Here is a 12,613-nt window from a genome sequence, read left to right as displayed (position 1 = left end):
GTTCTTCTGCCAGGAAGATTACAGCTTACAGGTATCACATAATTGCTAAGGTATAAATTGGTGCTTTCTTGTTCCCATTTGAGATCTCTGCAACTAGAGCCATGTGAAAAAACATCCAGTTGCCAGAAAAAAAGTAAAGAAAACTGTTCTGTCAGAGTTTTGAGAACAGGGAATTACTTTGAAAAATACTAAAAACACATTATCTTTTATATATTCCCTAAGGCAAGTGTATTAAATACATCTAATTTATCAGACTTAGTAGGTCCCAGTTAACAGAAAATTATTTGTCATATACAATGCACTGCAACCACCAGAGAGCTGGGATGATTCAGATGCGCGTGGAGAGCTCACACGAGAGTCTCTGTATCTTAATAGTCCATGTTAGCTCTCTGATTAATGCCTTTTGGGAACCATGGAAGGGAATAAGGCAATCCCAAACAAAAAGATGAATTGGTGCTATGTGCTATTAACGCATGGAGCAGGCAAGATAGATTACTGAATCTGCCTTTTTTTTTTTCTTTCTTTCTCATTTTACACTTCCCTTGTAATTTCTGTGTGGAAATTACTTTTTTGTTTCCTCCATAAATGTGAGTGGACTCCTAGTATAATGAATCCATGATGCTTTATCAAAGCCTTCAGGTACTACCAATATAATAGCATCTATTCTAGTACAGATTCAGTTAGCCTGAAATCTTCAGCCAAAGAAGTGACAGGCAGACCAGGAGCTTTGCAACCTTATAACTTTCCCACTGCTTGTGGCAATAAATTCTGTTACTTCCAAACCCCTGGAGTCCCCATACACAAAATCAGACTACTGAAACTTTGTGCAGGGAGGGATGGGGTTAGGAGGGAAAAATGCTTTTGACTCTCAGTCCAGCAGGATTACTTTTTTTCCATTTTAAAATATTGCAGTGTCTTTTATACATTATGATAATAGTCTGTTAGTCTCTACTTCAGAAAGAAGACACTTATGTTGATGGGATTTAGTCCCTTAAGATATTCAGCCAGCTGGCTGCTTTTGAGACTCAGTCCTTGTCCAGACCAGCAGCAACATTTTTAAGCCAAAGTCAACAGAAGCAGGATGCATGAAATAGCCATAACCTTGGTTTTGTCCCTTTTTTACCCTATTTTATTCCAAACTTTAAGTAGAAATAAGACAGAACAGTGAAAAGCTGTATGCATTAAGACTATAATTTCTTATATATCAATAGTCACAAAAAGAAAATTAATACTTTCATACATTTCTAATTGCAGATAGAAAACTTGAGGTCTGAACCATGACACTTTAATTTTACATTGGTACAATACTTCCCGGAAAGAATGCACTGTGAGCAAAACATCACATAGAGGCCCTGTGCAAATCTATGCATCATTACAGATTGGGGAATGAAGACATGCCCTGGATACTGGTTTCAGTGTTGGTCACATCATTATGGAAAGACTGAAAACTGCATTAATATAAAAGATCTGTAGGAGAACAGCAATGACCAGGTAGGGGCAAGTGAGTGGGCTGTATATTCTCTGAAAGTAGAGATTAAGAATTTAGGATAATTTAGACCAGGAAACAGAAAACAAAAAAGAGATATAGTGAAAGTATGCCATGTGCTCTAGTACACTTATTTCTATAAAATAGGTGCTGGATGTTAGTCTGACATTTAAAAACAACACTTTTAAAACTGGCATTTTTATTCTTGTAAGAGAGAATTAACTTAAGGAACTCACTTCCACATAATATTTAGCAGAGATTCCAATGTAAGCCTAAAATCAGATTGACCTTTTGTAAGACTCAACATTGCACAGAGCTAAAAGCAATCAATCTTCATGCCAGGACATCAGTTGATTACCAGCTGGTGGCAGGGCAAAAGTTCTCATCCATCAAGGGCAAGGAACAAGTGCTTTAACTTAGCTAAATGTTCTGTTACCCTCTGAAAACCGAGTATGACAGTAGAATAGTGTTTCTTTGTTCAGTATTTCTTAACGACACCCAGGTTATTACCCAGGTACTTACAATTTATAACCTGCAATCTCTATCAGCTCAGCTGAGATCTGAATGCCAAACTGCATTCTCTTGAGATATGCAGTTTGGCATCTTCAGTGGATAATGAAGTTTCTACCCAAATGGAATATATGAAGAAGAGTAGCCAGCTTACACAGCATAGGTAAGTACAGCTCACGAACTCACATGCAGAGGAATAGACCATCAGATTAGCAGAAAGGATGGAGAGTATGTGCTCCTTCCTCGGACAAGGAGAGTTAGTACAAGCTACTGCAGCAGATAGTGCTTGATTCCCTGAGACTCAGCTGCAGACCTGATATTATGCAATGAAGAGATAAAAAGCCATTGCCACTTTGCTGTACAAATTACACCTTGAGCTCCCCTTTTCTTCTTACTTCCTGAAGGTGTACATTAAGTGTTTAGTGGCCATAAGATTTGGATGTATTGCCCAGAGGGCAGGAAACATTTGCAAACCCTGGTTATTATCTATGCGAACATTAAGTTACAAGTGACAATTACAATTCTGCACATTTTCTCAAAGCTAGATTGATTGCAGTATAAAAAAAAAATAGTTGTATTATTCTCTTTGATTTGAAGGAAAGACAAGATCACAATAGACTTTATTTCAGTCAGTGTGAAGGGTGGGAAGAGAGTTACATGCCATTGTTCCTTATTTCTTGAAGTTTAAGGAGGGAGAGAAAAGGAGTGTTGTAAAGATCTGAAAATGAATGTCCAAAGTATCTCTTTTCAAGGAATATTAGGAGACACTGAACGTGTGACCTACTTGTAGAGGTAAAATTGTAAGCATTTATTATTATTATTATTATTATTATTATTATTATTATTATTATTATTATTATTAGGTTCCTGCTTGCCACATGAAAATAAAAGCTATTTATCAAAAGCAAGTCTTTAGTGTTAAGAGATAATGTAAAATACACAGATTTTATTATGTAGCTTATTCAAATATTTGCAGGTTTTCTTACTCAAGTCACAGAGCTGTGTTTCCAGATTTGAGGGATAAAAGTGAAATGAAGTATATATCAGAGCACTCACCTTTCTAATGGACATGGAAAACACACTCGGTTCCTGAGAGTACCCAGGAAAGCACTACAGTTTCAAGCTGCCAGACTCTACACCTTTCTAACCTCAGTGAACTGATATATACTTCAGTTGAGCAGGGAAGTCAGGCACTGAATTAATATTTTATCTATTCCTGTGTTCTGGGAAAAGAAAAAGGTTTCTTCTGCCCTAGAGAAAACAGTAGAAATCAACCATGAATGAAGAGCAAAGAAAGAACTGGTTATTAGCACTAAGATTTCTGCATACTCAGTCAGACATCATACATAAGGTATGTCGCAATGAGCCAGCTATACAGAAACTCTTACATGGTTCAGACTCCAAGCTGCTACTTCACACATTGCTAAAGCATGAAATTTTAGTAACGTTTCTTGTGTCCTATGATTTAAATACATTGGAGCTTTCAGCTTAACAGAACAACACTTGCCATACTTCTAGTGTTATACAAAGATGCTTTTTCAGTTACATCAGTAAATAGTAATCCACAATGAAGAGAAATGTAAGAATCCTCTGACCTTTATGTGCTTTTTAGGCTGTTATGACTAACCTTAAACACAAAATATCATTGGCTTATTGCCACATCAGCTTCTGTCTAGAATCTTGAGCTGTTAAAAACCCATGTAATTTCTGCCATAGAAAACTTGTTTCATTAGGAAAGCTGATGATGAGGCCTACAGATCCTGTTCCCTTTTCTCTGATTCAGCTGGTTTAATCTATACCACATCAGTAATGGGCAAAAGCTGCCACAATCTGAAGAGGGATTTGCAGAACCTAAGCTGGTCATTAAGTAGGTTGGTAATATTCTCCATTTCACTTTCTTGCCTCCAAATTCCTAACGTTTTCAAGGCACACCACAACAGCACTGAACAGACAATCAAAGTTTTGCTCAAAATCCATTCCACAGTCCCTGAATTTATTCTTTCTCTTTTCTCACACCTGATTTGAGAAGAGGTTCTCAGCTTTCAGTGGCACGGAATGGGCAAGAAATCTTGTCCTTAGGAGAGGCACAGCTGGAGGAGGCCAAATAACCATCAGCTGGACAACTTTTGTTTAGTAATGCTCCTCTGATGGCACAGAATCTGTGGATATCAAAAGCATGCTATTGAAATGCATTTGGTTGTCTGTATCATTTCAGGCTTTCTTCAAGGAAAAGGAACTGTACAAAAGGAAGTCAGCAACTCCATGTTAGCAAACTTCATGGATATTACACTTATACGCAGGCATCATACACGATCAATGACAGAAAACACATCAGAGAATTAAGAGTTCAAGTGCAACAGAGTCAGCATTTCACATGTGGTTTTGCCAGCATTTGATTGATAATAACTACTGATGGTTTCTTACTTCTAAGGAGTTGATGGCAGAGTCTTAAAAGTGAAGCAACAATGCTTGGCCAGCTGTGACACAGACAACAACTTTCTTTTTTCCTCAGTGGGAGAAATTTTAATTAAAGCTGTCCCCAAATCACATTTCTTATGTTTTCTAGATTGCCCATGTAGGGACTTCAATTCATAGCGTTACTCATTCCTTGGCTGCTGGAGACTTCCTCCAGTTCCTCAGACTGCATTGTTATGATTAATACATGTCTGAAGATCTTACATCCTTACTGTTGACATATTTGTAGAGAACACAGAACCACATTTCTGTGATTACCATTTGCATCATAGTATTTTACTTTGAGGCCTCTCTGCTTTTTTGAAAGAGAATTTAATAAAAAACCTTGCTAGCCTTCAGAGAATAGGCATCCTTATTTCTTGGCTTTTAGCAATAAGAGCAAGCTCTCTGTTGGTACATATGCTTCTAGCACTGGAAAATCCTGCTTATTCATGTCAGTAGGCTAAACAAATAATAAGGCAAGCACAGAAAAATATCTCCAAACCTAAAAAGGCTCAAACTGAGATCAGCTCCCTAGACCGCCAACAATAGCTAAGAGAAAGTATAGACTAATGATTTTGAGTCACTGCTATAAAAATATTTTTAAAACAGATAATAGGTTCACATACCCATAAAAGTTGGGTCAATTTTCACTGAAATGCAGCCTCAGACATACCTGGGTGTAAAAGCTGTAGTAAAGATAAGGGCTGGCGACCGGAAGATCACATGCTGTACGGAAAGAGTTAAGGGTCGACCCTCCCTTGTCTCCGCCCCTTATAACATGACACGCCTACTGCTGGGGGTATAAAGCCCGGGTCGGCTGGAGATCTGGTGGGATAACCTTGATGTGTAGTGTTTGCTACACAGTGGTGACCCCGATGTGATCAGGCAACAGCGATGGAGCTCGCGGAACTCATAAAGGTACTAAAGTCGGTAACGACAAGGGTGCTCAAGAGGGGCTTTGCGGCAAGGTGGCGCCGGCCTGCCACACGTAGCGCACTGATGGGGCATGAATCTCCTGGGAACGAAAAGCCAACAAGTTTAAGTTTCGGAGGGGACACAGGCTGGCTGGGAAGGAGTGGCCTGTGGAACACAGATGGAACCGTTGTTACTGGGGGCTGAGCCAACGGAGGAAGGGGGGGTGCAGGGAGACTATGGCGCAGCAGGAACAAAGGAGTCGGGAAAGGTGTTCCCAATACAAGTGGTGAGTTTAGAGCAGCCACCCACAGAACCTGCGGCACCTCCTGCACCGGCGGATCTGCCACTTCCTCAATACCCCTGGGGCGAGTTGCAACAATGTGTGGAAAGGGAGCTGACTGATAGGTTGCTGGATTGGGTCCCGGGGGCCGATGTCGGATCCCAGCGGTATCGTGAAGTACGTGAAGGAAGATGGCGGGAAGGAGAAAAGGAAGGCAAAACACCTGAGGATGCCCCATTGTATCCCAGTGATCGACGAGTACACACAGAGAGCGGAGCGCAGGACATCAGCGGGGGGTGGTAGGGCTCCCCCCGGCACTGCCAGTGATACCTGAGCCACCAGAGGGAATCCCTATCCCTGGGGCAATGGGAAATCAAACTGGTATTCCCTCACAGTGGAGGGAGCCTGTACACGATTACCCCATGAGCTCTGATAGCAGTGAGGGAGAAGGGGGTGACGAGGGATCCTCGATTGTTGCTCATCCGCCCCTGCTTCCGAGACGGACTAACGAGGTTTCAAGGGAACTCGAGGCATTGATCAGCCGATTGAGAGGGGTGGTGGCAAATGCGGAAAGTCTTATGCCAGGGGGAATGCCGAAAGAGAGGGCAAACAGGACAGATTGGCGGATGATTGCAAAAAATTGTGTCTTGGAAGGAGTGCGATTCCAGGCCCCTCTGATTCAAGCATTTCCTATCCGAGCAGCCCCAGGTAGAGGATATGAGTGGCAACCGTTAGATGCAAAGTTGGTGAAAGAATTGGTCACAACGGTGAAAAGTCATGGATTAAATTCCCCAGAAACCCAAGTCCTACTAGACTGTGTTTTTGCAACGCCACTTGCACCTTTTGATATCATTCAGTTGATGCGGGCTGTATTGACCCCCTCGATGATGGTATTGTTTAGGGAGGAGTGGAGGAATCGGTGCACCCAAGTTGTTATCGAGGCGCAACAGGCCAACCATCCCATGGCAGGAGTGACTTTAGAGCAGTTGATGGGTGAAGGACAGTTCGCAACTCCTCAGGCACAGGCTCAGCGAATGCGGGGGCGTGATTTTGCTGCATCTTCGAAAGCTGCCCAGGAAGCGATACGCATCATCGCGGCTCTTGATAAAAGGGAGCCTCCATAGGTCCAAATACGGCAATCGTTAAGTGAGCCCTTCACAAAGTTTTTAGACCGGCTGCAAGCGGCGCTCCAGGTTGCTCGACTTCCTGAGCAGGCTAAGGAGGCGATATTGCTTGACTGTGCATGTACACAAGCAAACCCACAAACTGCAGTGTTGCTAAGACAGTTACCCATAGGGACCACACTTTCACAGATGATTCGTTACATGCTGGAACAGGAACAGGTGCAAAGTATGCAACTGGTAGTGGCTGCAGTCCATGCGGCCTGCCGCGGCGCACGACTTACATGCCATAAGTGTGGGGGGCAAGGACACATGGCGCGACAATGCCCTTCAAAAATAAACACCCCCGGAACAGGGGAAGGAGAGAGAGACCTACGATGCTGGTGCTGCGGGTGACTAGGCCACAGAGCTCGACAGTGCAAATCGGGGAGTCAGCAAAGGAGACCGGGCTGGGGAAACGAGAAGAGGGGATGGCTGAGGGCCGTGCCATCCCCACCTGCCCCAGTGATCAGCTCAACAGGCCCGACGACAGCAGCGCAATGTATGGCACAGGGAGTCTCTCCTTCCCCGGGACCAGCACAGTCGCCTGCGGTTCCAATGATGCAATATCCAACTCAGCTGCCTTGGGGAGATGGGAGCGCGCAATAGAGGAGGCTGGGGAGAGAGCCTCGCCGTATGTGGCACTCACCCTAAACATGACCACACGACCAGAAGTAGATATTATAGTTACCCCATGGCTCCCAGTGTTGGGGGGAACACCACGCCTCGTGTTAAGAGCCCTTTTAGATACAGGAGCGGATGTTACAGTAATCCCATCACATCTATGGCCAGATGATTGGCCACTCGAACCGAGAGGTTCGCTGCAAGGTGTGGGAGGCATGCAGACCTCGCATCAAAGCAGGAACCCAATGCAAATTATGTTGAAGGATCCGGAATCCGGACAAGCTAGGGTAGCATGGTGTAACCCTGTCATTGCTGAGTTACCCATTGTCATCTTGGGACGATGTTGCTTGCAGAAGATGAATATAGTGCTGCGTACAAATTTATCATAATGGCCACTGCCTGTGTCCGCCCATTAAAACTCACCTGGTTGACAGATAAACCAGTGTGGGTAGAGCAGTGGCCATTGACAGAGGAAAAGAGGGCGGCTGCGATATGCCCTATTCGAGAAAATTTCCCTACGGTCATCATTTTCCATTACATGGATGACGTGTTATTGGCGTCCAACCAAGAGGAGTTACTGGAAAAGGCACGCGTGCAGCTGATAGTCAGTTTGGAGCGACATGGGTTACACATTGAGCCTCGGAAAACACAGGTAGGGCGTGCAGTAAAGTATTTAGGTACTCAACTGAGGCCACGAAGCGTGACAGCACAATCATTTGAAATTCGGACTACAGTGACAACACTCCATGAGGCACAAAAATTAATTGGACAACTATTGTGGCTTAGAAACTTTATTCCAATATCTGAGGCAGAAATGACTACCTTATATCAACTCCTGAAAGGAGGAGATTCCCCCCTAGCTGCAAGGACTCTTTCAAGAAACCATCAGGAGATTCTGAGGACAATTATGGAGCGGGCCCAGCATTGGGGTCTTGCTCGATTTACACCTGAACAACCGGTCACTGCCCTGATTTACATGACCGATACCGCTGGCCATGGTTTACTAATTCAAAATAATGGTGAAAAAGGCTGGCCTTTTGCTTGGTTGTATCAAGGCAAACCAAAGACGGCTTTAATTTCTTGGCCAACATTATTATCCCAGCTTATTCTCTGCTGTCAGAGGCAAACTCAACACTTAACAGGGAAGGACCCGGAGGTCATCGCATTGCCCTGTTCTTTGGCACAGTGGGAGTTGGTACTTCCACAAGTGGGGCTCCTGCAAGCGGCGATAGCTGAATTTACGGGTCGTATTGAAGGTCTAAGACCACACCCCTGTGGGGAGATAATCCAGGTACTCCATTTTTTGCCAGCTAGTGCCATAGTTGAACAACCCACCGGAGGCCGCACGGTTTTTACCGACGCGTCATCGATTACTGGGAAAGCTGTCGTTACATGGCAGGAGGATGGTCAGTGGACCCACATTAGTTATCAAGATCAAGGGCAATCCGTGCAGTATCTTGAGGCCAAAGCGGTATGGATGGTTCTCACTCAATGGCCCGAAGAGGCCTTGGATCTAATCACAGACTCTTCCTATGTATATAAGTTACTGAAGAAGTGCCGATGGGCACTTGGGGCAACGTCGGAGATTGCCGGAATGTTGCTCACCGCACTGCAAATGAGAACCGCTCCTGTCTGTCCTATCCATGTTAATAGTCATAGCTCCATACCGAGTTTTCTTTCTGCTGGGAATGAAGTAGCAGACAGCTTAGCGAAGAGCATACTGGCGGTTGAAGAAACTTCTAACCTAAGGCGAGCTTTCCGCCTGCATGAGCTCCTCCACTGTGGAGCTCGTGGTTTAGCTAGGCTCGCTGGCATTACGTTGCAAGATGCTCGCTCTGTGATTGCTGCTTGTCCTGTGTGTTCCAAAGGTCCCCTCTGGGAGGCAGGGGTAAACCCTCGAGGGTTGCAGCCCAACCAAATATGGCAGTCTGATGTTACGATTTATGAACCCTTTAATCCACGTAAGTATCTGCATGTCACAGTTGATACCTGCAGTGGAGTTATTTTAGCGACTATGCATGCTAAACAAAATGCTCTCGCAGTTATTTTACATTGGCAGGACTGTATGGCGCAACTTGGCATCCCACAAAAAAATTAAAACAGATAATGGAGCGGCATATGTCAGCAAGAAGACAAAGGACTTTTGCGCGCGCTGGGATATTCAGTTGAGTCACGGCATTCCCTATAACAGTACGGGCCAAAGCATTGTAGAACGCACGCACCGCACATTAAAAGAGTTACTCGACCGACTTAGGGAGGGGGAAAAGATAAGCCCAGGAACAGGGGTTCCCCCTCCCCTTGACCCTCCCTTATTTCGGGCACAGCGTCTGTTGACGACGGCACTAATTACCTTAAATCATACCATTCGAGGGAACACCTATAAAACCCAGACTGCAACCCAGGCACATTTCCGGCTCGATGAGAACGAAGGGCCTTACCCTTTGGTTCAAGTACGGGACCTGCAAACCCGTGAATGGGGGGGGGTTTATTCCCTCCGTTGCCTGGGACATGGGTATGCGTGTGTGCAAACTGAGAAAGGGACGCTAGAATGTGTACCCAGTCGAAATATTCGACCGTATAGACATTAATCAATCTATTGAGTCTTAACTTGACAGGTTACCATTTCCCTATGCATCCTGATGGTGTGGGGGAGTAATGAGGGAGCCGCGACGAACTACTGGCTGGACTGGGCAAAATCCATGAACGTAACAGATGCGTGTCTGTATAAGTCTTACCATATATCGATTATTTTACACGCAGCTTCCCCAGCAAGATCCAGAACTACTGGAGCTAAGGGAGGGGGAAATGTAGTAAAGATAAGGGCTGGCGACCAGAAGATCACGTGCTGTACGGAAAGATTTAAGGGTCAACCCTCCCTTGTCTCCGCCCCTTATAACATGACACGCCTACTGCTGGGGGTATAAAGCCTGGGTTGGCTGGAGATCTGGTGGGATAACCTTGATGTGTAGTGTTTGCTACAAAAAGCCATAGCAACAGGTGTGTAATGTATAAATTGTACATTTAGCCTCCATTTAAAGTAACATTTAATTTGTTTTCCCTAATGATTTTAACCATGCAACTGATTAATGCCAGTAGCATTGTAGAAAAAAGCAAGTAGAATAGCTTCAGGTGTAAAGTGTGGCTACTTCATTGCTCTACTTAGTTAAGCAGTAAATTCAAAGCTTGTTGGTTAGGAAGAAACCTTGATTTATCACATTCCTGTAGCTATTTTCTTGTTAAAAATTTGGTTGTGTTTGACACTATTGAACTGGACTCAGCTCTCTGATATTCAAAGACAGCTTCCTTTATCACAAGTTGGGAATTTGCTTTTCAAAATTTCCATTTCCACCCATTTGGGAACTGGATTTAACCTTGAATTTTTAAGACTTTTAGGAAATTTAAGCAATGAAGTCTTTGATGTCTGACCCTATTAGTGGGTCTGGCTGCTCACGGCTTGGATAAGTGCACTCTGCACTGGGTTAAAAACTGGCTGGACAGCCAAGCCCAGAGAGTGGTGGTGAATGAACTCAAATCCAGTTGGCAGCCGGACATGAGTGGTGTTCCCCAGGGGTCAGTGTTGGGGCCGGTCCTGTTCAATATCTTCATTAATGATCTGCATGAGGGGATTGAGTGCACCCTCAGTAAGTTTGCAGATGACACCAAGTTGCGTGGAAGTGTCGATCTGCTGGAGGGTAGGAAGGCCCTACAGAGGGATATGGACAGGCTGGATCGATGGGCCGGGGCCAGCTGTATGAGATTCAACAAGGCTAAGTGCTGGGTCCTGCACTTGGGTCACAACAACCCCATGCAATGCTACAGGCTGGGGGAGGAGTGGCTGGAGAGCTGCCTGGCAGAAAAGGACCTGGGGGTGTTGGTTGATAGCTGCCTGAACATAAGCCAGCAGTGTGCTCAGGTGGCCAAGAGGGCCAATGGCATCCTGGCCTGTTTCAGGAATAGTGTGGCCAGCAGGACCAGGGAGGTGGTAGTGCCCCTGTACTCGGCACTGGTGAGGCCACACCTCGAGTACTGTGTTCAGTTTTGGGCCCCTCACTACAAGAAGGACACTGAGATGCTGGAGCGTGTCCAGAGAAGGGCAACAAAGTTGGTGAAGGGTCTAGAGAACAAGTCTTATGAGGAGTGGCTGAGGGAGCTGGGGTTGTTTAGTCTGGAGTAAAGGAGGCTGAGGGGAGACCTTATTGCTCTCTACAACTACCTGAAAGGAGGTTGTAGCGAGGTGGGGGTCAGTCTCTTCTCCCTAGTAACAAGTGATAGGACGAGAGGAAATGGCCTCAAGCTGTGCCAGGGGAAGTTTAGGATGGATATTAGGAAAAACTTCTTCAGTGAAAGGGTAGTCAGGCATTGGAACAGGCTGCCCAGGGAAGTGGTTGAGTCTCCATCCCTGGAGGTATTTAAAAGAAGGGTAGACGTGGTGCTCGAGGACATGGTTTAGTGGTGGACTTGGCAGTGCTAGGTTAACAGTTGGACTTGATGATCTTAAGGGTCTTTTCCAGCCTTAACGATTCTATGATTCTATGATTCTATGTCTGTTCAACATGTCAAGGGTCTCAGAGCCTCAGAATGGCACCACAATGCTTCTCATTATGTAGTTACCAACAGCCATCTAGTTAATTATAGATGGAGACTCTTAAATTTATTTTCCCCTGACTAACTCTCCCAAACTTCCCGTGACCAGCTCTCCCAAAGAAGCTTTCCCAACTATGCTCAGGACTCATCATATGCTTCAAACTGGTTCCTGTTTTGTTTATTGGTTTGTTTGTTTTCAACTAAGTTGTTTCAAAGCAACAGATGATGAATAAAGGCTCTTTTCTTTATATAATAGGCTAGTCAATAAGGAAGTCATTCCAAGAATGGGAATCCCTTTTCCATCTGAATAAATTCAAATCCATATCTCTCTTCTTACCAGAGAGTGGCATAAGGAGAGTGGAATAAAAGCTAGTGCAGGACTTTCAAACTCTTCTTGATGTTTAGGTGTTGTACTGAAGAGAATTCAAGATTAGTTGGGCCAAAACCCAGAGAACAACTGATTCTCTTAATTCCTGAGCAGGTCTTTACCCTAAGAGTAAAGAAGTTATAGGTCCTTACTCTTAGGACTGTCTCCCTGTTCTATAGAAAATTCCCTCTAGATAAAATACAGAAATGGCCATGGGAGTACAAAGAGAA

Source organism: Nipponia nippon, unplaced genomic scaffold, assembly GCF_047370975.1.
Source record: "Nipponia nippon isolate SJK-2023a ecotype South Korea unplaced genomic scaffold, ASM4737097v1 scaffold_4, whole genome shotgun sequence".
NCBI lineage: Eukaryota > Metazoa > Chordata > Aves > Pelecaniformes > Threskiornithidae > Nipponia > Nipponia nippon.
This window is presented reverse-complemented; position numbering follows the sequence as displayed.